At 46.7% G+C, this 25,711-nt stretch overlaps 1 protein-coding gene across 2 annotated transcripts in view; it reads left to right on the top strand.

Moving 5' to 3' along the window:
* DAAM1 (dishevelled associated activator of morphogenesis 1) overlaps window positions 1-25,711 on the top strand; it is a 166,444-nt gene that overhangs the window by 25,744 nt on the left and 114,989 nt on the right. The window contains exons 1-2 of one of the 2 annotated variants that reach the window (XM_040975497.1): window positions 17,715-17,725; window positions 25,062-25,071. The exons of the other annotated variant lie outside the window; for it this stretch is intronic. The gene's annotated coding sequence lies outside the window, so the exon portion shown is untranslated. Of the gene's footprint in view, window positions 1-17,714; window positions 17,726-25,061; window positions 25,072-25,711 lie in introns of those variants that run through there. 2 annotated transcript variants of the gene reach the window in all.

Here is a 25,711-nt window from a genome sequence, read left to right as displayed (position 1 = left end):
CAATACTCTAGAACTTTAAACAATACATTTATGTTTAGAAGCTACTCAGGTAATTTGTTGTGTCAGTCTGGACATGTTAACTCAGTATGAATCCGTCATGATTGTTAATTGCGCTCATAGCCAAAAATGCACGTGGTGTGTGAGGCAACGCTGATAAAACCATTTCCTCCCTTCTAATGTAAGGTCTGACTTAGGCTGCTTCTTTGTCTTTGCTTTCTCCTCTGATGGAAGATCTCTCTTTCTCTTTCGCTCTTTCACATGCATAGAGCGCCTTCAAGACGAATAAAAACACAGGTTTTCTTAAAGATGTTAGTACATCACAACGAGAAGCTACTGTCGCTGGCATACAGTGCTGCACCATTTAGGGTGACGCTTAGGGCTGCATGAAGTTAGAGCTCGCTACAGAGTTGCAACTCCCAAAGAAAGCAGCGGCCAGAGAACACGCTCACCTCGAGGAAAGTTCTTCCAGATGAAACAGCAAACAAGTAGAAGCAGCCTTATTTCCTCAGTGACTCTGTGAAATCGGGAACTCCGTGCAGAGCCTCAGGTTGTGTGAAATGGCAGAGACGAAAGACTCTCCGGAGAGGAATCTCCAGACTCAGCCTGTGCTGCTGTGCCAGGTCCCGCTGGGCCGATGGAGCCCTGATGGACTCGCGCTAATGATCAGATGCCACGTAGAGAAGGCAAAGCCGCCTGGAAGACACGGGTCAATCCTTCCTGCGCACACAGGTTTCCCGTCTGTTTGGGAGTTTCCGCTTTTATCCTTAAAAAGTCACCCGGAGTAGTCTGAGGTTAACAAGGTTTTATTTTATTTCTACTGATCTGTTTCCTGCCTAGCCTCCCTTACAAAATCCACTCTGCCCTTGCCCAGCGGGAGCCCTCATTCTGCTGGTGTAATGAAGGCCGCCCGGTTTCCTGAATCATGAATAAAAACCACGAGGCCTGTAATTAAATTTGTTGACACTTCTTCATTTCAGTAATTGCTGGCTGCTTAGTTACAAATCTTCATAATTAAATCTTCATAAAAGGGGATTTATTAGACCAGTTCTCCAACATTTTCTAAATATATCTTTTAAAAGTCAGTGGAAAATTAAGGTGTTTCAGAGCTCAAGGGGGCCATATGGAAACAGTATTTATTCAACCGCCGAATTGTCACTAATAACCAGGCGAAATACATGACTTGAAACAGGAGGTAAGTCCGAAACAGAGTAACCTTTTGATCTGCAACACTTGGGGAAAAGGAGGGAGCGACAGGCAAGGAAGAAGCATGATTTATTCAGATTGCAAACTGACATGTGCACAGAGTGCCTTGGCCTCCAGATGCTTCTGGGCAAAGAGAAGAATAAGGAAAAGCAATTAAACACAAGACTCAGGAGAGGACCCTGTCCCCTGGGGGGAAAAAAATCTGAGTGATAAAGCCCAAATATAGGTGAGTGCAGGCTAAAAATAGCCTTCCTGCCTCTGCCTAGGTATTTGCTTTTCAACATTCGCTCAAAATGTGTGGGAAGATGATCAGTCTGAGTTAAGTGAATTCCCAGATTTTGTCAAAAGGAAAGTGATGCTCTGAACTAAAGCAGTAGTAAAAATACAATTTCCCCTTCCTTTGGTTGTTTTCTTACGGGCTGGGGAAAGGCAGCAGTTACGTTTCTAAATTTTATGAGAAGCTGATATTATCTCTGGGTAAAACATCTTAATTTTCGCATATGTAAGAGGAAGCCATTAGGTCTTTGGCATTTTCTCAGCGAAAACCACCGTCATTATTGTTTCCCATTAGAAAAATGAATAGAGGAAGACGGAATACCCACATGGCGATGACAGCATCTGCGGCAGCCCTAATTTAGGAGATGTAATTATTAATTCTGCTTTTTCCTCTCCCTTAAATTTAAAAATGTGATAAGAAATACCAATTTGTAGGTTGAGACATGTTATTATAGCAGTGCTTCAAAAAAGATTGGATGGCATTCGCCATCGCACTTAAGGTGCCACTGGGAGTGGATGGCATTTGCCATCGCATTTAAGGTGACACTGGGAATGCCAGTATCCCATGGTGGAATGCCTGGTTCAAGTTCTGGTTCCTTCACTTGTTTCCGCCATGTTATGGCTTTGTAGGTATAGGGACCCCCACCCTTTCCGCTTCCTTCCTCTCCATTCTGCAAGCCCCCAGTACTTTCCCCCATATTATTTCTATAGTATAGTCCTCCTTGAGCAGTCGCAAGTCCACCATTCTGTTATTGAAGTGTTTTGTTCACCTTCCTGGGAGGCAACAGATTGTGGCTTTAGTCCTTTGTTTCCTGCCGCCCACGTCAGAGACACAGCACGCATCTGTATCTGCTGGCTTCAGCCTGGCCCAGGGTGGGAATCTGGAACGTGAAACAATAGCTGGGAAAGCTGTCACTGTCCGCCTCTCTTTCCTAATCTTTCTCTACCTTTTAAATAAATAAATACGTAGTTGAAAAGGTTGAAACTACAGCTACCAGTAATCAAGCTCCAAGTCAAGAGTTCTTCCAGTTTCAGGTAAATCTTTTCCCAGGGACAAGCATAAATGACAGCCTTGCTTCCTCGTCCACGCTGTAAAAATCATGTATTGGTAATGCAGAAAGCAAAACAACACAGAACACCCCTGGCATGGCGCAGGATCCCACTTCACCATAAAAGAGCAGAGAGGAGGTACGTGGGGCCGTGCTTAGGTCCCCAGCAACCGCCCTGCTAACCCAGCTGCTCAGTAGGAGTTAAGCTGGTGGTAATGTCTGGAGTGAGAGGTTAACTGGCATCAGGACAGCCTGCCTCTGGACCAGTTAGGACCAGCCGTTCACTAGACCTGCTGTGCTTTGCTGAATCTAAACACAAGCCAACTACACGTCGTGCATAAGCCCAGCACTGATGTACATCAGGCCTGCAAGATGTCCCTGATGTCCCTGCCAGCAGGAAGAATCAGGTGCTGAGCAAGCCTGCAGTGTGAACTGCCCTTCGTCATTCAGCTCAGGGATGCCAGATCTGATCTGGGACACTGGGAAAGGTGCAACAAGCGTAAGGCCACACATAATCAAGACAACAAACAGGGAGAACCCGGGCCCTGATTCAAAAGTTGCTCCCCTTTTCCTACGCACTTCATGCAACACAGAATCAACACTACAGGAATCCCGGGTGTCGGAACAGATGGATACCTGGTCATCCTGAACAGGTCCTTCAGGACATGCGCACTGACACCGAGCTTGGACTCTCCATGGGAGCCTCATGGTTACACTGCTGACAAGGAGGTGACCTACAGGCACGGCTGCTTGTTGGGGAATTGCTAGAGGCTTCTGTTCTGTGTCAGCACATTCGCAGAATGAAGGGACAGAGGGAAGAAAGTACCAAGATCCACCCCACCTTCCTGGCTCACATGTAAGCCCATTTCTGCACGGCTGGCCACTGAGATATGGAAAGGTGGAAACCTTAGCTTCGTTCAACTCCAGGGAGTCATTCAGGCTGCTCTTGATGCAGGCGTTGGGCAGTGTCAGCTTGTGTAGCCACCTCCTGCTCTTTAAAACAATACAGGATGCCACTGAGTGCCACAGCCCAGTTCTCAGATCTAAGAGAAAGGTCTTCACATGGTATTTTCAGAACAAATGCCTTCATAATCCAGTGATAGCCCTTCGCTCTCTGACCTTAAACAACTTCTGTCACTGCTCTGCTTTGCTGCTTCCCATGCCTTCCCACGGTCAGAGAACTGCAAATCCTAGAGGAGTCTGTTACTGGTTTTGCGCTCTGATTTTCACGGGGGATAACCCATTCCTACCCCCTTGGTATTACACCCACTGAACTCTCCATGCTGTCAGAAGCGTGCCTTTTCTGAGCACACACCTGTTTTGGGACCAAGTAGATGTTTTCTCGGAGGCCCTAAATCACCAGTGCCATCTTTGTAACCACCTTTATAGATACAAAGGCCACCCTAGATGAGTCTAATGAATCTTTTGTTATTTTTCCATTTGCTTAAGTTTGTTTTCTCTTGCTTGTTGCCACAACGGTTATGAGAAATGAGTTAAAAGGAAAACAGATAACCACTTTGGTGCTAATTGGCGCTTCCTCTCTGCTCTGACTGTCCAGTTCAGCTTAGCAAGCACACTCGCCGGACAAGAAGGACAAGCAGGTCAATATCCTCCACCCGGAGGGACCCAGGCAACATTCCCATCCTCCCCCCGCCCCGCCCCCGAGGAAAATGTCCTGGGCTCCAGCCAGCGTCCAAATACTTGAAAAACAACCAGAGGCACCAAACTGACCATTCACATGTAAGAAAATAAAACCACTTAAAGCATATGTTGCATTAGACCCCTTTCAATTCTTAGTTGCCACAAAATCGTAGACTTGAGTTTTTTTGGACATCTGATTAAGAGTGTTCAATTGCGTATAACCATTAGTGCATAAATACGTAAAAGGAGCTTATTGCTACTTTTAGTGCCAAGAGCCTACGTTTGTAGCACTTTACCGGATGAGTTCATGTACTTATCCTTTAATGTTCATAAGCCCTCTGCAAGATAAGCATCTTAACACTCGTTTTACACAAGAGGAAAGTGATTTTCAAACTTTGCCCAGAATCAGAACTAGCAACAACAGCAGCTGCCTCAAATTAAGGTCTCTACCAATCCCAGCATCCTACCAGTCTGACAAATCAAGAAGCTTACCTCCCACTGGCTAATGGGGGTTAAACAAATCTATGGAATAGCAGGTAGGGAAGCAAAACCCAAGCCCTAAGTAGCTCTGTCATCCTGTTTTTTTTTTTTTTTTCTTTTAAGATTTGTTTTATTTTCGTTGGAAATTCAGATACACAGAGAGGAGGAAAGTCAGAGAGAAAGATCTTTCGTCCGTTGATTTACTCCCCAAATGGGCACAATGGCCAAAAGTGAGCTGATCTGAATCCAGGAGCCAGGAGCTTCTTCTGGGTCTCCCACACAGGTGCAGGGTCCCAAAGCTTTGGGCCGTCCTTGACTGTTTTCCCGGGTCACAAGCAGGGAGCTGGATGGGAAGCGGGGTTGCCAGGATCAGAACCGGCACCCATATGGGATCCCGGGACGTGTTCAAGGTGAGGACTTGAGTTGCTGGGCCGGGCCTGCCTCAGTTCATTCTTAAAGAAATGGGATGAGAATGTTCACCATCCCTTTCTGTTCTCACAGTGGATGAATTGAAACAGAGGGTCATTTTTACAAGCACCTTGCTCTTATCTTTCTTTGAGCAATTTAACCCCCCACAGCTTCACATCTCTATACAGAAGAGAATGGATTGTGAATTTTGTTGGGGGTGGTGAGGGGAGGAAGAGTTGGGGGGAAAGAAACTTGGTGACTTAACAAAACCAGAAGAAATAGTCTCTAGATCCAGGATTAAAGTCTGCACATAATTCCTTAATCTATAAACAAGGCACCTGATTTCTCACTCTAAAAATGAGATCTGCAATAGCCTCGTTATTTCCACCTTTGCATCTGCAAAGGGAACCCCTCAGTCAGACTGGACCTAGGGCTGGGAAATGTGCACAGACCCACCAGCGTTGGCGGAAAGACATTGTAGCATCAAACATCCGAAGAGTCCCCAGAAGCCCCTCGACTGATTCTGATCTTTGAGAAACAAATCTGATTAGAGAAAGCAGGAAACTCTTGCATTTGCACGATTTGAGTTGACTTCAGTGAAACACACTATCTCTTCACTACAGTTACATCATTGGGAAGAAAAATGGTAGTGTGCTGGAGGAGCCCCTCCTGTAGGAGAGAAAAAATGATGTGAATATATTGTTTGCCTGGTGTTTCCACTGTCGTGCACCACAGCTGGTGAATAATCTGCTGTGAATACGAAAGTCCCCATCAGGAACTGATTCAAGCCTTACAAATCACAGTGTTGGTGACATTGGATTGGGTCCAAGCCAAGGCCTTGGGCACATACTGCCTGTGGCTGCTTCCTGGGCACTTGTCACCATGATCTATTGGCTCCCAAAGTCTAACACATTCACTGTTTAGCACCTCACAGAGCAACCATCCAACCAACTGAACAACCAACAAAAAGCAGTATGCTGTCTCCTTCTCCACGTTAACTACATTAATTAAGTTTCAGAAGTTTTCAAAACCATCCCTATTACAGAGTAGTGTATTAACAAACATGCATTGAACACCTCCAGGCACAGTTCAGGTGCCAAAGATCTAGCAGTGATCCAACAGGTCAGTCTCTAGGTTCACAAAGGTCAGAGTCCAGCGAAGAGACAGACATGAACTGGTTGACTTTCAGACAGAAGAAAAAAAAACAGGATGTTTCCAGAGAGTAGCTAGGGGTATTGATGGATTTGTGATTCATTAGAAGACACACAGTTGAAAAAGGCATTTTATTAAATGCGCCGTTAAGATACCCCGTGGGACATTTGATCCTAATTGAGAGTGCCTGGGCTTACTGTGGACTGCAGCTTCCAGCTGATGCGTACCCCGGGGGGCAATAGATACTGACTCAATACTTACATCCCTCACACCCATGTGGGAGACCTAGAGGTAGGGATGCCTGGCTTTCAGTCTGGCCCAGCTTGGCAGTGATGGGCGTTTTGGGGAAGTAAGCCCACAGAGGGGAAATCCTCCCTTTCTCTCTTCTTCCCTCTCTCCTTTTCTCCCTTCCTTTCTATGTATATATATTATATGTGTGTGTGTGTGTGCGTATTTCGAAAGATACAAAGTCCTGAGGATGTTGCAAATGCGAGTTGTGTAAGAAGCCAGCCGTGCAACCATTTAAGAGGAAATTGTGCCAGTCAGAGGAAGTCTTGCGGGGAAGAGGTGGTCACACACACATTCAAGAATCAGAAGGCAGCAGGTGCACCTGCAGTGTGATGGACAGGGAGAGGAGCGTGAGAAGAGGTCAGGGGGTTTGTTACCAAGAGGCAGAACGTGTGTGTGTCAGGAGCAGGATCATCATCTTTCTATTTCAACGTCTACCCTTTCATATGCTGAAAATTATCAGAGCCTTCAAGTGCCCAGCAGCCCAGCAGCTGGAGAAAGGACACTCCATTAGGGACCATTTCTGCCAAGGACACAATAGCCCCCTCAGCCCCGATCCTGAAAGATGAACAACGCCAGTGGCCTTCTGATTGATTGTAAAGACCATAGTGAGGCCATTTCATAATGCGATTTTTAAGAAGAAATAGTTTTCCTGTGATTAGATCTAGTTAAAGCCTGTTTTCTTGGATTGGCTGGGTTGCTTGTTCAGTGAGAGGGTGTCCGTCTGCCCCTGTGCACCAGCTGCACGTATGCTCCACCATTACTTCTCAAAGCAGTTGGTTGGTCTGCATGGAAGCTCATATTCCTCTGAAGTCTGCACCTACACACCCTTCGGCTTTATTTACCAAGTTCAAACTAAGTGGAGTCCAGTTTCAGAACAGAGAATTTCAATAATTTAGTGAAAACTGCCGTATCCATCCCCCTCGTTGATGCCCTTTCCTAACTTTAGATTTGTGAACCTGTAAAGGCAACTTTCCACTGTCAAGTCCAAGGAGGAAGGAAGTCAGGGCATTCTGGGGAAACGATAACAGACAGAGGAGTTCTGATAAAAGCATGTCTATATGTCAACAGGCTAAATTTAGGAAGAATCAGTAGCTAGGAGATACTCTGGAGATAGGACAGGCAACCATTCTTCACTAGTACCCTGAAGCTTGGACCTGCAAGCCTGGACTTCACGGTGCATGCTCTGTGGGGAGGGACAGGCACGGGTGTTTACAGCCACACCTGAACAGCCTGGAGCAAAAAGAAATAATCAGTTTTCTTCCCCCTGGAAAATGGGGATAAAATAAAACTAACCTTTGGCTGCAGGAAACTTCATTAAGTGTTCAACAGATAATTTATTCACCTAATTTGCCTGCCAACTCAGATGCCTTACTTCACTGAATCCTCATTGAGTGTTCTTCTGAAGATACCCTACCTCCAAAATACTGGGAGTGGGTTTCCCACCCAGGGACTTTGGAGGGACACATTCAGTACAAAACCAGCTATGGACTAGATCAACACGGTCTCTACTGGTCCACTCTCAGATGGCTTCAGCAGCGTGGGTGGAAGACAGGAGCCTAGAACTCCGCCTGGGTCTCTCACAGGGATGGATCGCAACTCCATACTGACATCTTTAAAAATCCTGTAGTAAGCCTGATTTTGAAACAGGGTTCACATAACTCTTAAAGGGAAGGCGAGATGGAGTATTAAAAACATGCAAATATGATTAAAAAGAGGAGCCACATTGACTTGTCATCTTTCTGGCCTTCTCTGTGTTTTTCCTACGCTAATTTTTGGAGTGAGTAGAGTAGAAAGAGATTTCTACCCACTGTTGCCTAAGAAGCAGTCTGCCATATAATCCTAAATTCTAAAAACTTGGTAGGAGCAAATAAGATTTGCTGGATTTAACATCTAGTTGGAAATTGAACAAAACTTTCTGTCCCAGGCAATCCCCCTGAGACCCTTCAGGGAGGCAAGTCCCGGGGCCATGCCTTCCACCTGCTGGCGAGCCCAACTCACTCCTGTTTTTCTGCCTATAATAACAGTTCACTGGGTTGACATCAATTCCAATTAGGTTTCTGTCCCGCGCCCTGTTTTAATATCAGGACACTGGACATAATGGAACAGTGATAAGGGTAATGACTTTTAGCTTTGTCACAATATCAGCAGAAATAACAGTTGCTTTTACACTGAAGTTCCATCATGAACTCTCTTACCCTTGCCGATGGAATTTCAGCTGTGATGTGGATGGAACAAGTTACGAGGTACAACGGGTCCCCTCCAGTGGCTGGGTGGCCCTTGTCAGCTAGCAGTCTGCTGTGGCACAGGCTGGTACCATTGGGTGCAGCCAGCGCAGCAATGGGGGTGGAGCTTGGAGGTACTTCTCCCAGGTTAGGGCTCCCTCATCCAGGGAAGTAGTTACAAGGTACCTCTTGCTGTGCCTGGGTTTCTTTCTGTCCAAGCCAACTAAACACTTACAAAGTAAATAGTAGTGAAATTCACTAAAGGCTTTTGAGTTCTATCAATTTTAACAGCATTATTCTGGCCCCCGTGTGGTAACCTAAAGTTCTTGGCTTGCACGCACACCAGGATCCCATTTGGGGCAGTTTGTGTCCCAGCTGCTCCACTTCCCATTTAGCTGGCTGCTTGTGGACTGGGAAGGCAGTCAAGGACTGCCTCAAACTTGGGACCCTGCACCCGCGTGAAGAGCTAGAAGAAGCTCCTGGCTCCTGGCTTCAGATCGGCTCAGTTCCAGCTGTTGTGGCCACTTGGGGAGTGAATGAGTGGAATCTCTCCTTCTCTTTGTAAATCCGACTTCCCAATTTAAAAAAAAAACCTTAAAAAATAAAAATAATAGTAAGCATTATTCTATGTCAAATATGAGTCCTCCTCCCATCCTTGTGAAAATTAAAGATTTTCTTTGTTGAACAATTGCATATTTGCTCTCAAAAATGTCTTTTATCGGTGAAGATGATGCTGAGGTTTGGCCAGTAAAGGTCAAAAGTTGCTAACGGGCAGGCACTAACCCACATTGCATATCAGAGACAGGATTGTACTGGCCTCGTACTTCTCTCCAAACTGCACTGTATAGTATTTTGTTTAAAACAGAAATGTTAGGGGTCACTGCCTGTGACACCAGCATCACATAGGGTTGTCGATCTGTGTCTTAGTTACTCCACTTCTTATCCAAGCTCCCTGCTAACGTGCCTGGGAAAGCAGCAGAGAATGCCCCAAGTGCGTGGGCTCCTGCACCCATGTGGGATACATGGATGAGCTCCAGCCTTCAGCCCAGCACCAGCCACTGTAGCCATTTGGACAGTAAACTAATCAGTAGAAGATTCTCTTTCTTACTCTAACTCAGCCGTTCAAATACATAAATCTTCTTTAAAATGGTTACCTTACATTGGCTGTCTTAAAGTGAAAGCCACAGTGGTTTACATGTATGGAGTACATGCTGATTATCTGATGTATGTGTGTGTATGATTACAGAATATTTTTTTTAAGATTTATTTATTTTCATTGGAAAGTCAGATATACAGAGAGGAGGAGAAACAGAAAGAGCTGCCATCTGATGAGTCATTCCCCAAGGAGCCTCAATGGCCGGAGCTATGCCAATCTGAACCCAGGAGCGAAGAGTCTCCCCAAGGTCTCCCATGCAAATGCAGGGTCCTTGGGCCGTCCTCAACTGCTTTCCCAGGCCACAAGCTGGGAGCTGGATGGGAAGCGGGGCTGCCGGGATTAGAACCGGCACCCATATGGGATCCCGGCGCATGCAAGGTGAGGACTTTAGCCTCTAGGCTACCACACCAGGCCCCAAATACGGAATTATTAAAGCAAGCAAGTGATCACGTGGCACCTCAGTTTATGTTTTCCTGCTCTGAACTCAAGTCGTTTGCTGTCTTCCTCACTTACCTACATGGAAAAAAAAAATAGTAATGATGAAAGATGGCCAATGCCGCCTAACCTTGAGGCGGAGGACGAGGTCAGAGACCATGGCAAAGGGAGATCTTGCTGCCTAGAAATGAAAAGTTCCAGGTTCACAGCCAATCAGTTGGCACTTCATAAAAGTTTATTGTTTATTGTTATTCTTTTAGGAGACTTTTCGGAATTCTTGATCTTTGAGATTCAGATTCCTGCAAGTTCTAGCTGTTTGGGAACCCATCCAGGTCAGTGGCCAGTGAAATCTCAAGGTAGTACCTGGAATGTATTTCCCCAGAGATTTCCCCGCATGCTTCACTGCTCTGCCTGTATCTGGATTCAATCTTGTGTCAAGCCTTCCTTTAAAGACCGTTGGCTGTACTTTGACACATCGTTCCCTGGGGTCTCTGAGATCATAGTGAGGATGCTTGCAAGCTTTTTCTAGAGCAGCTGAGTCTAGGCCCCTGATGGAGTTTTCTCAATGATCTATGCTCTATGGAATCTTTCCACGCAGGCTGATGGGAACACTGTGATTTCCCAGGCCTGTGTGAGCTCCAGGTCCATCTCTGACCAGACTGGGAGCTGCCTTGACCTCTCTGAATTTTTGTCTCTAATAATCCCTCAGCTCGGTAGAACTGCTGAATGTAGTTTAGTTCATCTTCTATGCACCCGCGTGCCGTGAGCTGGGCTTGGCTCGCTGGCTTCCTTCCCGCCATCGCCGTCCTCATTGCCTTTGTCCAGTGGCTGAATACAGTTGCTCATATATTTTGGTCCATTTTTGTACTTATTGATGATGGATGGTCATTGTCAGAGCAGTTGCTGCTCCACGGATAGAAATAGAAGTCGAGTGTCCTCTTCGAAGCTGTAGCCATTACCCACCCTCTGCCAGTTCCCCCATCCTGCCGCCTCCCTGCTGTAGAAACGCATCTCTGTTTCCACGGAGCACAGCCCCCAGTGCCTCCTACTTTTTACTTCCCGTCCTCACCGCTCTGCGTCCAGGGGAGCATGAAAGTTATTGGTGAACTGAATTGCTGTTTGCAGCAAACGGAGTGTTTGCTGTTGTCTTGAACGTGAAGAGAAGTGACCACTTCTTTCACACACTCTGCACACAGCACCTTCCAGGAGCAGTTGAGTCCCGGTGGCTGGCAGAGCCAAGACCGTATTGGTCCAGCACTGAGCAGGGGAGTGAGTGCCCATGAGGACCTTGAATAAATGAATGAATGCATAGAAATATTCACATGATGGCACATACACAAGATTGCAAATTTGGGGTTGGTGTGAATGTGTGTATAGGTGCTGCCTGTGGACTGCCTCAAAATTGTGCCTTTGAGGTTTGACACACCTTGGTGCTTTGAGCCAATATCTGGGAGTACCTCTGTCCTTGTTGCTTTTCCAGTATGAGCAGGTATAGCTGTTGATCAGCATATTTTTTCACAGAAGGCCAAGGTTTTAGGTGCCATTACCGAATGAGGTGGGGCAGTGTTTAAGAGGAGTGACCAGGAAGGCTAGCCATGTGAGCAAGACCATTTGTCACAGCTCTACTTACTGCCAACGAACAGGCGAGACACCTAGTAAAAGCCGGCTATCCGGCTGAACATCTTCATGGAATGGAGCCTGGTGCCTAAAGGTAACCTGTGACATCGGGAGTGGATAGGAAGGGAGGATGTGGAGAGGGAGGCAGTGGGTGCACCTGGGGGAATACATCTGTAGGTAGGATGAAATGATGAATGAATAAGACGTAAACATGTTCTTATGTCTTCAAGTAGATTGAGTTGCTTGATCGCAATGCCACGCACACTTTTCCTCACCTTGTGATTCTGAGGTCTTTTGGCATTAATGTTCTCATCAAAGAATAGCCGCTCAGGTTTCCATTACCCATTATGGCCACCTGTTATGTTTCCACTGGGTGCCCTTTGGTAGTTTACATTTTCCACTGCTGTGTTTGCCGGCCTGGTGGAAGTCAAGTCAGATTCTCCACCATTGCAGTAGCTTTAGAGTCGGCTGTTAGGAATCAGGACTTTGAGCATGCCGAGTGAATTCACTTCTGTTGGATCAGATTTCCTAATGAGTATGTAACAAAGAGTTCCTTCCCAGATGTGTCTCATCACAGTGAATTTGCAAGGGACTGTAAATTTTAAAAGTTAAATGAAAATGAAACTGTGTACCCAGTAAACAAACACTTTCCCTTCCCCCTCCAACCAGGACACCGCTTTCTGTTTCTATGGAGTTGGCAGCTTTGGATGCCTGATGCAGTGTCTCTTTGTGACTGACTGGGTTCGGACAGCACAGTATCCAAGGTTCACTCGCATGGTGGCCTGAGACAGGATTTCCTTCCTCTTAAAGGCTGAATAATAGTCCAGTGTGTGTGTATATTACATTTTGTTCATCTGTCCTAGGTATGTTTGTTTGTTTGTTTGTTTGTTTGTTTGTAGAAAGGGAAAGAGTAAGATGAAACCTGGGTTTCTTTCTTCTATTTCATTCTCTAAGAGTTTTGTTTATTATAACATGCTAGATAATTTCTTTGTGTGCTTAAAGTATATCCATTTTTTAATATGATATACCATGTTTATTATGAAACTAAACATATGAAAAAAGTGCTTCATTTTAAAAATCAAGGCAATAGTTGACAAATAAAATGTATATATTTTATGGTGAGCATAGCTCGTTAACTTTAATGGCTGTAGAGTATTTCATTAAATCGAAGTGCCCTGAATCATAAAACCTCTGATGACTTTAGCTGTTTAGTATTATTCCTTGGACTCTGAAGTTCAAATAGTACCCTTGTCCAAATGCCTGGGCTTGGGGAATGAGGAGGAGTAACCATTCAGATCAGCTTTCATGTTACTTCATTCACAACAAATTTTGCAAGAGAATCAGTCTGCTTAATATGTAGTCTTTTTCAATTGCCCAATAAAGCAATTAGTGCACACACCTACCTATTTAGAAATGACAGTTGGGTGGAGAGGACTCACTGTGTGGGATTACCTTGCTTCCCATTCTGTTTTGATGACTGCAGGATGATTCTCTGCTTTTGGTATTGGCTTTTTATTTTTTTTGGTCTTACGTTTTCGTTTCTTATGGACCTACAATTAAGAGTGTTGTAATCCAGTTATCCATGAGTTAAAACAGTAAAAACCTCTCTTATTGATTAGCTTCTGAGTCTTGTTTATTTTGAATTTGTTTTTCTGCAAAACCAAATGACAGACAAAGCAGAAGAGAAAGAAAAAGGATCTTCATTGGCTTGGTTCATTTCCCCTGACAGGACTGAGCCAGGGAGCCTCGCACGTCATTCAGGGGTCGGGCGGCGGAGCGTGGACACACGGGCTGGTGTTGGCTGCCTTCCCAGGAATATTAGCAGGAAGCTGGGAAAGAAGCAGATCTGTTTGGAACCTATCTGAGATGTCAGTGTCACAATCCACTATGCCACAGTGCTCTCCCTGCCCCGGCAGGTTTAGAAGTATTTGTTTATGTGAACAATTGTCCAAAGACATTTAGCACATGGAGAGGAATTCCAATGTGAAAACACATGTTTTTTCTGTAGCTGTTAGTTTCTATTTCGGTTGTTATCCTTGTGTAATGGAAAAGGAAGATGCGTGTCTGTTGGTTCCATCCGCCCCGTGTACTGATGCTCTGGGTGCATTCCCACGAGCTCTCACAGCCGCTGCCCCTTCCTGTGCGTTATCTTCATGTAGGAGAAGCAGTTTTGCTGTCTGCATTAAAAATGAAGCAGACACACTGAACACACTCCTTAGATTTGTATTTCTTCCAGTCTGGGATTTTTGTTTGTTTTTGTGGCTTCTTCTTGATACATGGAAATGACATCCTCACCCAGGTAATAACCTCGTATGGTTCTGCAGAGTACTTGACACTTAGCTTTCAAAGGAGCCTAACCCCACAGTATCAGTACACATAACTGCTGTGTTTGGTACTTCCCCATATCCCTTTCTTGCTGTGCCTTTTTTTTTTTCAGATCTGATTATGATTATCCTATAAACCAGAAGTAGTAAAGTTGTAGTAGTATTGAACAACTTCATAAAAATCAACTTTTGTTTTCCAAGGACATTTGTTTCCAAAATAATAGTTAACTGTTTTCATCAACACTGTTGGATGTACACTGCTAATTCATTTCACAGTTTTCAAAATCTTTGATTTTTCTTCAATTGTGTGCCATTAATATGTGTAGCAGTCAGATTTCAACTCATAAATATATGGCTAGTATGACTGGCAGGAATTAGAATCCTATCTCAAATGACTGTTATCGACCTCTAGACCTCAGGTGTATAAAATCTCCTGACTCAATGTTGAGCCTGAGAAACCATCTCTCTGTCCTTCTAAACTGAAATGATCACAGTTTATCTTTTCATTCTATAAAGCAGTGTGGCAATTCTGAGGACCCCAGACATCACACCCTGCACTTGGCTGGCACCACACCCATGTCCCGGCCTTTCCTAGTGACAAAGGGAGAAGTCACCCAGAAACTGGCAGGTCCGATGATTGAGTCATGTTATAAAAACCGGAGCTACCCTTGAAAGAGGCATCCTGCTTCTCATAAACACTTCACATGTAAGTTCTATGTAATACATCTTCAAAAGAAGTTTATGGAAAGATGACAAGAAAAATTAAAGTTGTATGCAAGTTGAGGCATTGGAATACAGCAGCAAAGAGGATGTTTATTCTCCCGTTCTGCTCTGGCACGGGCAGTACTGGTCTTCAGTCAGAATTATTAAATCCTTCATGAGAGACACATAGACCCTCTCATGGTCAAAGAGAAGACACGCCTTTGTCGTAGCAGTCTATAAAATTTACTCCCGAAGATACAGCACTGTCTTGATATGGGATTTGCCCACCTACCCTCACATTGGGCCCTGCCGTGAGCATGTACACACAGCCCTCCAAAAATGAAGCAGACTCTAAGAAGGAGGTGAAGCGAGCAGGGAGATGACAAACCTCGAGTCAACAGTGGGCAATCAAATGCCCTGGGAATGGGCAAGCGAGCCTGCTCCTTTGGGGAAGACAGCTGATGTACTAAGAGACTAGTCCTTGATTGGCTTCTCAGGATTCCTGGACTCCATGCATAGGAATATAGCCTCCAGAGAGACACAGAGTGAGATAATTACTACAACCTTTTCATGGAAAGGCAGTAGGGGCTGTGATTTGTAACTGGGTGATGTTCGTATTCTCAACTATGCCAGTGCCAAGACTGGGCCTCGCACTGTGAAATTGGAGCCTGTGTGAAAGGACCCACACCGGGCTGGGTTTCCATGCCTTGCAGGTGACTCCACTATGCACCCAACTCTGAGCAGTAGTCCTGGAGAACCCCGTGTCTGAGGATGCAGAGAATGTGCTAGGCAGTTAGCCTAGTCAAAGGGAAAGGCCAGAGACAAACAGAAGTCAAGCTACATAGCAAGAGATGTGTCACCATGTTTTATAAAAAAGTAATATGCATTATTGATTGTTAGCTCTCCAAAAACCCTATAGATGGTCATGATCAGATCATTCTAAAATGGTTTTAAAGTATTAACTGGGATGTAGCTTGATCGTTTAGCCAACTTCTTGGCACACAGATGATGTTCAGTAAGTGTAGCTATTATTTCCACATGTGTCTGAGTTTGTTTCTGGAGCGTACCAGAAGAGTGTCAAGTGGGTAATAAGCTTCCGAAGTGCATGACGCAGGCGTTGGTATTACAGTGAAACTAAGACCTTTACAAGTCTTCTCAATGTCCTCGTTGAACTCAAGCAAACCTCTGAAAACTCATGAGTTGTTTTATTGACCTTTCTCATTTAAAATTACAGCTTCCATTTGCCGGATACTTGAAACCCATGCTCATAAATGAAGATAGCTTCACTGTCAATATTACATTCATTTGTAGATCCAGCAAAGCGGTTAATGTTTTTTTCTACATGAGCCAACAAGTCTCAAAACCAATGTAGTGCAACATGGGTGAGACAGAAAGGTGGAATCTTCCCAAGGTGGCAGCACCAGACACAGAGATGAGACACTTTAAAAAAAAAAAAAGGTCTATTTATTTTATGTTTTATTTGAAAGCTAGAGGTGCAGAGAGGGAGACACAGATCTTCCATCTGCTGATTGACTCCCTAAATGGCTGCAGTGGACACAGTCGGGCCAGTCTAAAAACCAGGAGCCGCAAGCTTCCTCCAGCTCTCCCACATTAGCGTGGTGGCCCAAGAACTTGTGCTGTCCTTTGCTGCTCTCCCAGGCCACCAGCAGGGAGTTGGATCAGAAGTGAAACCAGCAGGACTCGAACCTGGGGTGCTGGCACCACAGGTCGAAGCTTAGCCAGCTACACCACAGTGCAAACCCCTGAGACAGATCACTCTTCTAGTGTTCAAAATTCTCCCTGAGCCGAGAGGCAGTTTGTGCGGAATCTCTGGTTCACTGAAGCGATCGTGCTGGAAGTTCTGCACATGATTCATAATGCCAGTTAAAAGAGAAAATGGGAGATTCTATTTTTCTGTTTCAGTTACACTCCTGTGATGAACCAGAAATTTTCAGGGTACCACAGAGGTAACCCAAAACAAGAGGCCGCAAGATGCTCGTACATGATGAGGTTAGAGGTGGGTACAGGTTGTAGATGTCTGAATATGTTTGAGGCTTGTCTCCTTTTTGCTTTAGAAGTTTACTGTGCATTATCCAATCTAAAAATGAATGTGACCAAGGCTATGAAATGTCTAACTTCTCATCCCATCTTCATAAAACATTGTCACCTGCAGGGTCTCTCTCCTCCCGCTGGGGACCTCACAGCACCCGGTCTCCCACCTGGGAAGCAAGGACCGTGAAAAATGCACTTGTACACAGGCTGGCCACACTGCCTGAGTTGAGCTGGGTGCCTGGCCCACACCTGGCACCCAGGGACTCTGCCCACCAGGGGAGAGGGCTGGGGCGGCCAGCGGTCTCTCCCCAGGAGGAAGGGGCTTTGGTTCTGGAGGTGCGGGTGGGTGGGACATCTTTGGGGGACAACAGGGAGGGGCGGCCATGGTGAGAGCAACTTGTTGGCTGCTGGCTTTCCCACGCGTCCTGGGGCATGCTCAGTAGGGTCGTGGGTGCACGTTAGGAAGCGGTTGAACACTTCATTGGCAACAATCGACAGTACGCACTGGGTTTATCTTGATAAGAGTTGAATGCAGTACAATTGGCAGAACCCTTCTCTGTTTCATTATCATGTGTGGTTGGTACCCCATGGCAGTTTGTGAAGTTTACTATAGTAGAAGTTTACTGTAGGGAGTCCTTGATTCTCACATTGTCATCTCAGGCCTGGGTCATCATGCGTTTAGCTGTCTGTACCTGTTTAGATTTGTAATGGCAGATGGTGGCTGAAGCCACGTGTGTAAAAGCCATGGACCCTGTGTGCTTGTCGGTTTTCTAGCCTAGTGACCAATTCAGTTACTTCTCTGGCTAGAGAAGGTACTGTAAGACTTAAAGACGAGAAAAAAGACGAGCTTAGTGGCTGAGGAAAATACACAAGGGAAGCGCTTGGTGTTGTGAGTGTCCGTGTATTGCCTAAATAACCTGCTCCATCTTGTAGCTTTGGCCTAAGTGGTTGGATTGCAGTATTTAAGGCTTGTCAGATTGTCAGATTCTTTCAAGGGAAGCTTTTTTTTTTTTTTTAAAGATGTATTTTTTTTTTTTTGCTGCCTCAGAAGCCCTCGGCAAATGTCCTGTGGTTTGGAGATAAGCTGGCTAGCCTGCAGAGCTCTTGGTTTGGTGGTTAAACTGCCCTTTGGAGATTAAACCAGCCTCATTCCTGGAGCTGGCTCTGCTGCCACGCCCAGGACTGTCACAGGGGCCTCTGGCTCACATAGCCACCAAACAGTAGTTCCTGAATGTGAATGCTCCCGCTGACTCTTTACTGTAGCGCTCCCTTGTATTTATAATGTCCCCTTGGAGTCATGTCCTGGAGTGCTGGGCAGTGTGAGGAGACCCGGCTCGCCGCACCTGTTGGACACTCTGTCCCAGGTCCGCCTGGGCTGAGCAGTGGGCGAGAGCTGCAGGGGTTTCCTCTGAGTCAGAGCTTCTTTATCTGGCTTCTCTAGGCTCCTGGGCGTCTCCCCATCTTGACACTTGTCTTTGTGCACGTTTTGGTTTCTCTGTGTTTTAATCATTCACTGTCTCAATTCATCTTCTTACAAAATAAGACCAGAAAAAAAAAAAAGCACAGCTTTTCCCACCCCTATCCCACGTCTGTTTTTGCCATTGCCGAAATTGTTGAGGAGTCCAAGTTGTCTTCCAAGGTTGATATGCACAGATACACCCAAGGTGAACTGGTGCCTTGGTGAGCCTGAACCCATGATGGCCTGTTCCTGGACAAGACAGAGCTCTTCCTGAGAGGTGGGGCTTGTCCATTGTTGCTTTTTAACGAAGAAACGTTGTTACGCATGGTGTTTGATTTTCTGCCGTTGCAATGAAAGTCACTTGGCATAAAAACAGAACATAACCAGAGGAAGATAACCAGTGACTTTTAAGACATGCTTTCTGTAAACATGAACATATAAGGTTCTTTGAGCAGATTTTTCTGTATTTTCAGTCCAGTGATGTGTTGTCTCCCAAATATGCCAGTGGCTCTTGTTCTGCCTAGAAGGTTCGAGAGCAGTAAAGATTACACCTGCTGGAGGGTAATGAACTGTGTTGATAAAATACAGGTGTGACATTGCAGAAGTCACATCCTGCTGCTTGGGAAGCTGGGAGGAGTAGCGCTCGCTTCTCTAGGGGTCCACTTCGCTGGGGCCGCATCTTTTGGCTTCCCTGGGGCATAGGCTAAATGTTGCGATCTGGCACCCCAGAGCCCTCCCTTCCTGCCTCACTCACTCCAGACACCCCCACTGGTTAATCTGCTCTTACTCCCAGCAGACTTTGCTTGAAGATGTGGATAAGATTGCCTAAGTAGGTGGAAAAAAAAATAATAAACTAAGTAGGTATTTGGCCAATGCCTTCATGCCCCAAATTTGCCTGAATTATTTCAGCTGTGAGGTTGTTTCATTTCGTTTTCAGCCAGTGTCTTTGCATGCCATCTGGATTTCCCGTGGAGATTGCTACAGAGGGCTGGCTCCTTGTCTGGACCGATGTGGAACCCCTCCAGCGCCTGTCCTGTGCTCAGTGTAGCGGGGCTTTCAAAGAGTCAGGGCTTATTCAGGTCTAGTCAGTGGAGAGAGAGGCGTGTGGGGCTGCAGGTGACAGCCTGTGTCTCATAGCCAAGGAACGTTCCTGTCCAGTGACAGATGGTCCTTTCTGGAAGAGGTGCTGCTATCTGATTCAGGAAACTCCTTTTGTGTGTTTGTTCAAGCACACAGCCAAGTCCCTAGAGCAGGAGCACTCAGATGCGACAAAGGCGCCCATCCAGGCATGGCTAGTGTCTAAGCTCCGTATGTAAATTTGCCTTTGGATAACCTTTCAGGGTGTACCCGTAGGAACCTGGATGAGCAAGGTGATTTGCATTTCTTTTGGCTTTCAGCTTGAATCTGTTTATTGACTTAACTCCTAGACTACGCTCACATCAGCAACGGATCAGCTCTCTGAGGGCAACCCTCCTCGGCCAGGACTGTGACTTCTCTAGTGGGAAGCTCCAGTGACATGCTTGGCCCGGCCCCTTTCCCAGATGATGCAGCCGAGATGTCCTCGTTTCCGGACTCCGGTGTCTGACACGTGAACAGCCCTTCCTAGCGTGTGAACAAGCTTCCTAACTCGACAGCTGTGTTACCCTGACTTCAAGGATTTGTACCCTAAACTCAATGGCACAAGACTGGAGTTGTGACGCAGAATAGTTTTTTTTTTTTGGAAAACAGTGCTTTTTACACCAAGGCTGAGACGTAGTGCTTGCTGGCCAGAGTGTGTGCGGTGGGTTTGGAGAAAGACTGAATCCTGTGCTGTGGTTGAGGCCGGGCTGGCCCGAGGCGGTGCACACGCTGCCTCTTACACCAGAGAAGTGACTGGAATGATCAGATGCTCCGCTGGGCGGATTTGGAGGAGCCACGCTAAGAAGTGTCCTACAACCGTTAGGACATCCTTTTAAGACCAAGTGTGTGGACCGCCTGCTCCCCCACTGGACACCCAGAGATGCCCTTTCCGTTTCCGGATGCAGAGGCCGTTGAAATCTGCAGGAAAAACACACTTCCCTTTCTGACATTATTTCTGCAGTCTTTAGACTCCTCCTATGTATTTTCCCCCCCGCCCCTTTAAGCTCCAAATAGTATTTGGCATCTGGTGTCCTAGGAAATGAAAGCAGGCAGGAGGAATGTGAGAGGAGAGAGAGATAGCCAAGGAAAGAGACCAGGCAAGTTTCCCTTCCAATTTTTCCTGATAAGGAGACCTTGGGTGAGCATTGTGTGTGTTGTTGCAATCCAAAGAAGATCTCAGGGCCCTCTGAAAAAAAATTGCAAAATGCAAGGGAAAATTGCACTTCCGCAACCCGCGGGTGTGGCAGCTGAAGGCCGGCCTCTCGCTCCTACTGTTACAGTGGCTCTCATGACATTTTTTTTGGTTTGGGTGCTTTTGTTTTTCTTTTGTCTGAGACGTGAATTCTGTTGCTTCAGAGATTCCAGAAACCACTTAGATTCCAGAAACAATGACTATGATCTAGTGTTGAGATCATAGCTCAAGAATTTAACGTGTGACATATTGTCTGTTGGAGCTGGTGTGGTGACAGTGTGGGTTAAACCTCTGCTTGCGACACTACCATACCATGTGGGACATGGGTCCATGTCCTCAGAGCTCCATGTCTCACCCAGCTCCTTACGAATGCATCCGTAAGTGGAACCAAAGATGGTCGAGTCCCTATATCCCTGTCACCCATCGCGGGAGACCCACAGAAAGTTCCTGGCTCCTGGCCTTTCACCTGGCCCAGCCCTGGTCCCCCTTTTGAGGGAGTGAGCCAGCAGACAGAAGACCTGTGCCTTCCAGATATGTAAACAGATCCCTTTTAAAAAGAAACACTGTCTCTCTCTAGTAAGTCAGTAGAAAGGACTAATAAAGTCCTCGCCACACGTCCAGAGCACACTTTAAAATCTTTAGCATTGACCCATGTTGGTGGCTAACAAGAATTCAGCGTCTCTTGCTCTTTCCAGTCAACCCTCCCATCAGCAGCAGACACAGCTAGGCTGCTGTTTCCTCTGTAACCACTCTAGGGTGCCTTAGCCAGCGGTCCTTTAAGTGTGTGATGGAAGTCCCTGGTGAGCCAATGAAAAGGGAGTATGTATCGGTGCAAATCTCCCCGGTCATCACCGCCTCCCAGTTTCCCCATGTGTTGGATACCAGTTACCTCTTGCTTCCTGGAAAGCAAACTTTGCCTGTTACAGGTGTTATGATTTGTCATTGTCAAAGGAAAAGCAGCGAGGGTGAGCTTTTAAGCTCTCCTCTAAGTCATCTACATTCCCCCAACTGTGGCTTCCTTCTTTTTTTTTTTATATACTGTCACATTTAGAGCCTTGTTTGTTTTATTAACGAGCAGCACACATGGTTGTGACTTTGGGCTGGGCCACCACGGATGGGTTGAATTTCTTATTTGCTAAGCAAAATGCACCTGCTCATGAATCCGGAGTAGCATTTGAATTGCTTCCCTGCGCTCAGCAGAGCAACCGTCCTCTGTAATGTCACAGATGCACCGACTGTTGGATGTCCCAGTGGTGACTTCTTCTTCTGCGACAGGGCCAGAAGTTGAGATTGGAAGATGTGTTCCGGTTGAGGGCCCAGCTGTCATGGTGGAATTAAGTCCTTCCACTCAGGCTGATCTGATTAAAAGGGAGTCAGTTTGGAAACAGTCTTTAGGAGCTGCACTTTTGTTGCTTATTTGGCAAGAAAAGGACCAATTCTTTGGTGTCCCGGTTGTCCCACCGGTCTCCTAGTTGTCCCACTGGGCTCTCCCATTTCTTCCTGTGTGTCTCTGGCACCCGGCTGGGCGTGCCTACTGCAGACTTTCTGGACAGAGGAAGCTGAGTAAATGAGATCTTTCTTAGGCTGTGTGTTCCCTGAGTGTAAGACATTGGGGAACGTCCAGAAAATTGTTTCATTGGGTCTGTTTCCAGTGGAGCTTCCTTGGGAACAAGTAGAGAAAACAAGCATTAGTTAGGTCAGCCAGAAGCCTTTTGCATGAAGGATGCTGGAACTAGCTGAGAAGGAAATGCGTTTGTGAGGGCGTGGTCAGTGTCATGCGGGGTCAGTGTCCTGGGGGAAGACTTGGTGGCTTCACCCATTTGAAGGATTGTGGAAAACAGATCTTCCGGATGACTGTAAGAAGACCAGCCAGTCACACATCTCTGAAATTCAGAGGTGTGGCCATCTGCTCACTTAGGCAGTTACGTTTTTGCATCTGTTGAGGACATACTTTGTGCCAGGAATTGAATAAAACTCAATCCATGCCTTCAGAATCATGTAAAACTAATGAGGAGAACCTGGTACAGTAGCCTAGCAGCTAAAGTCCTCGCCTTACACTTGCCAGGATTTCACATGGGCACCTGTTCTCATCCTGGTGGCCCGGCTTCCCATCCAGCTCCCTGCTTGTGGCCTGAGAAAGCCGTCGAGGACGGCCCAAAGTCTTGGGACCCTGCACCCGCGTGGGAGACCCGGAAGACGCTCTGGGCTCCTGGCTTTGAATTGGCGCAGCTCCGGCCGATGCTGCTGCTTGGGGAGTGAACCAGCGGGACGGAAGATCTTCCACTTTGTCTCACCTTCTTCCTGTATATCTGCCTTTCCAATAAACAAAACAAAACAAACTGGTGGGGGAAACATTAACATTAACTTAAGAATAGTAACAGAAAGGCATACAACTATGTGTGAGGGTTCTTCACGAAGCTTATGCAAAATAGAACTTAAAAATGTGCTATGGACGGCTGTTGAAATGCATAGTGTGGGTTTTGAGTAATACATGTTTTCCGCGAACCTTCCAGTATGGGGTGAGAAATGACAAAAGGAGCACGTGTTCAATCCTGAGGAGCCTCAGGCCCACGAGGCAGGAGTGGTGGAGCAGGGTCTTGAGTGGGCTGCCAGGGGCGAACAGAGGAGAAACACGTGAAGCGGGGTGTGGGTGCAGAGGTGTGATTACTCTCACAGGCACGTCAGCTCCGACTTCTCTTAAGGTCTCAAGTCCCCTGTACCACCTGCAACTGCATGTGAGTGGGGCTGGGGCACAGGGCGGAGCCTTGTTCAGGGTGTTGGGAGGGCTGAAAGATCAAGTGATAGAGGTCAAAGGTCGGGGCTGATGCTTTGTTCCAAGGCGCACCCCAAGTTTTGGGGCCCTGGTTATTCCCAGCCTCTTTGTTCCCAGGTTGCCAGGCCTCTTATTACTTGGTAGGCTCAACGCACACTGATGTTCGCTCCAGGGCTCGGATGGGCCATTCCCCCATCTGCTTTTGTCTCCTGCACACTTTTCCTGAGATCATCTTTGCCTTGCTTTGCAAGCCTGGTCTGCTTTTATCTATCTCGTCTCAGCTCAAGGGCCCCTCCCAGAAGAGGCCTTCCCTGTTCCTGTTGTCTAGCTGGCCTTTCTTGCTTGCATTCCCCGTAACACTGACCAAGCTAACCGCTTTGTTATTCCCTGGTACAGAAACTCCCTAAAGCACCTGTTCCCACTCTCACTGCTCTTCCCGTAGTGAGCAGGACGTCTGACACACATTCGGTACTGAATTCACAGCAGACTTAGTAAAGTAAGTAGATGAATTGGACTCGGACAGTTGTTGGTGACCTGCAGTCCTGTTTGTGGGACCTGTGACTGTGTTGTCTAGTTTTTATGGTCATTGGTTAGGAATTTTAAATCAAGAATGGTATTCAGGGCCTGGTGCCGTGGCCTAGCTCCTGAAGTCCTTGCCTTGAATGCCCTGGGATCCCATATGGGCGCCAGTTCTAGTCCCGGCAGCTCCACTTCCCATCCAGCTCCCTGCTTGTGGCCTGGGAAAGTAGTTGAGGACAGCCCAAAGCTTTGGGACCCTGCACCCGCGTGGGAGACCCGGAAGAAGTTCCTGGATCCTGGCTTCGGATCGGCATAGTATCGGCCATTGCGCTCACTTGGGGAGTGAATCGTCGGACGGAAGATCTTCCTCTCTGTCTCTCCTCCTCTCTGTATATCTGGCTTTGTAATAAAAAAATAAATAAATAAGACTTAAAAAAAAAAAAAAGAGTGGTATTCAGTGACCTGAGAAAGTTAGATGAGATTCCCATTTCTCAGTGTCCATAACGAAGTTCTGTTGAGTCATGGGCACACCCGTGTTTCCGATGTCTGTGGCTTGCCGTCCGAATCAAATGACGGAGCCCGGGAGTCGTAATAGAAGCCTAAGGAATGAGCTACAAAGCCTGAGATTGTCCCTGTCCCGACTCCACCGAAAAGGCGTGTCAGCATCAGAGCTTGGGACTCAACAGGAGCTGTTGTCCTCCTCCAGATGCAAGGCCGCGTTCACTAAGGGACACTGCGGGCAGCGGGAGGCCGTGTTCACTAAGCGACACCGGCGGGCCGGCTCCTGCTTCTGCCGCGTTCCTGCCCGCTGTCAACCAGGGCAGGCTGCTTCGCGCCAGTCTCGCTTCACCAACAAACCAAGGCTCGACGTCTTCTCTCTTCCTCGTGCCCCTCCCTCCTAGGTGTGCGCTCTGCGAGTAGTGGATGTTGGGTGGGCATGTGCTTGTTTCATTGTACACAAGGCAGTTGCTGGCATTGGTGCCCAGAGAAGTACTGGAGCAGTTAAGGAGCCGTTTAGGTGTCTGCCGCCCCTGAGGGGCAGGAGGCAAGACTTTTTTACTTCCTGAGGTTAAGTTCTGAGAAGCAGAGTTCAAGCATGTATAATATGGTTGCTTCTTAGATATCTGGACCATCTTCCACTGGGGAGGGGTGAGTTTGCTCAGGGACTGGTTTGCAAAGGCTTTGTGGAGCAGCCAGCATGAAAATGAGCCTGGTGCAGTAGCCTAGAGGCTTAAGTCCTCTCCTTACATGTGCCAGGACCCCATGTGGGCACTGATTCTAATCCCAGTGGCCCCACTTCCCATCCAGCTTCCTGCTTGTGGCCTGGGAAAGCAGTTGAGGATGCCTCAAAGCCTTGGGACCCTGCACCTGCGTGGGAGATTTGGAGGAAGCTCCTGGCTCCTGGCTTCAGATTGGCTCAGCTTCCACCGTTACAGTCACTTCGGGAGTGAACCAGTGGATGGAAGATCTTCCTCTCTGTCTCTCTTCCTCTCTGTATATCCAGGCTTCTAATAAAAAGAAATAAATCTTCTTTTAAAAAAAGAAAAGAAAATGTGACCTTTGGGCTTTTCTAAGGGTTTCAAACACAAACCGCCTGTGAAAGGCACTATTTTGGTCTTTTTTTAAAAAAAAATTTAAATT

This window comes from Ochotona curzoniae, unplaced genomic scaffold (genome assembly GCF_017591425.1).
Source record: "Ochotona curzoniae isolate NIBS_2020 unplaced genomic scaffold, NIBS_Ocur_1.0 contig_2688, whole genome shotgun sequence".
Lineage (NCBI taxonomy): Eukaryota > Metazoa > Chordata > Mammalia > Lagomorpha > Ochotonidae > Ochotona > Ochotona curzoniae.
This window is presented reverse-complemented; position numbering and strand designations above follow the sequence as displayed.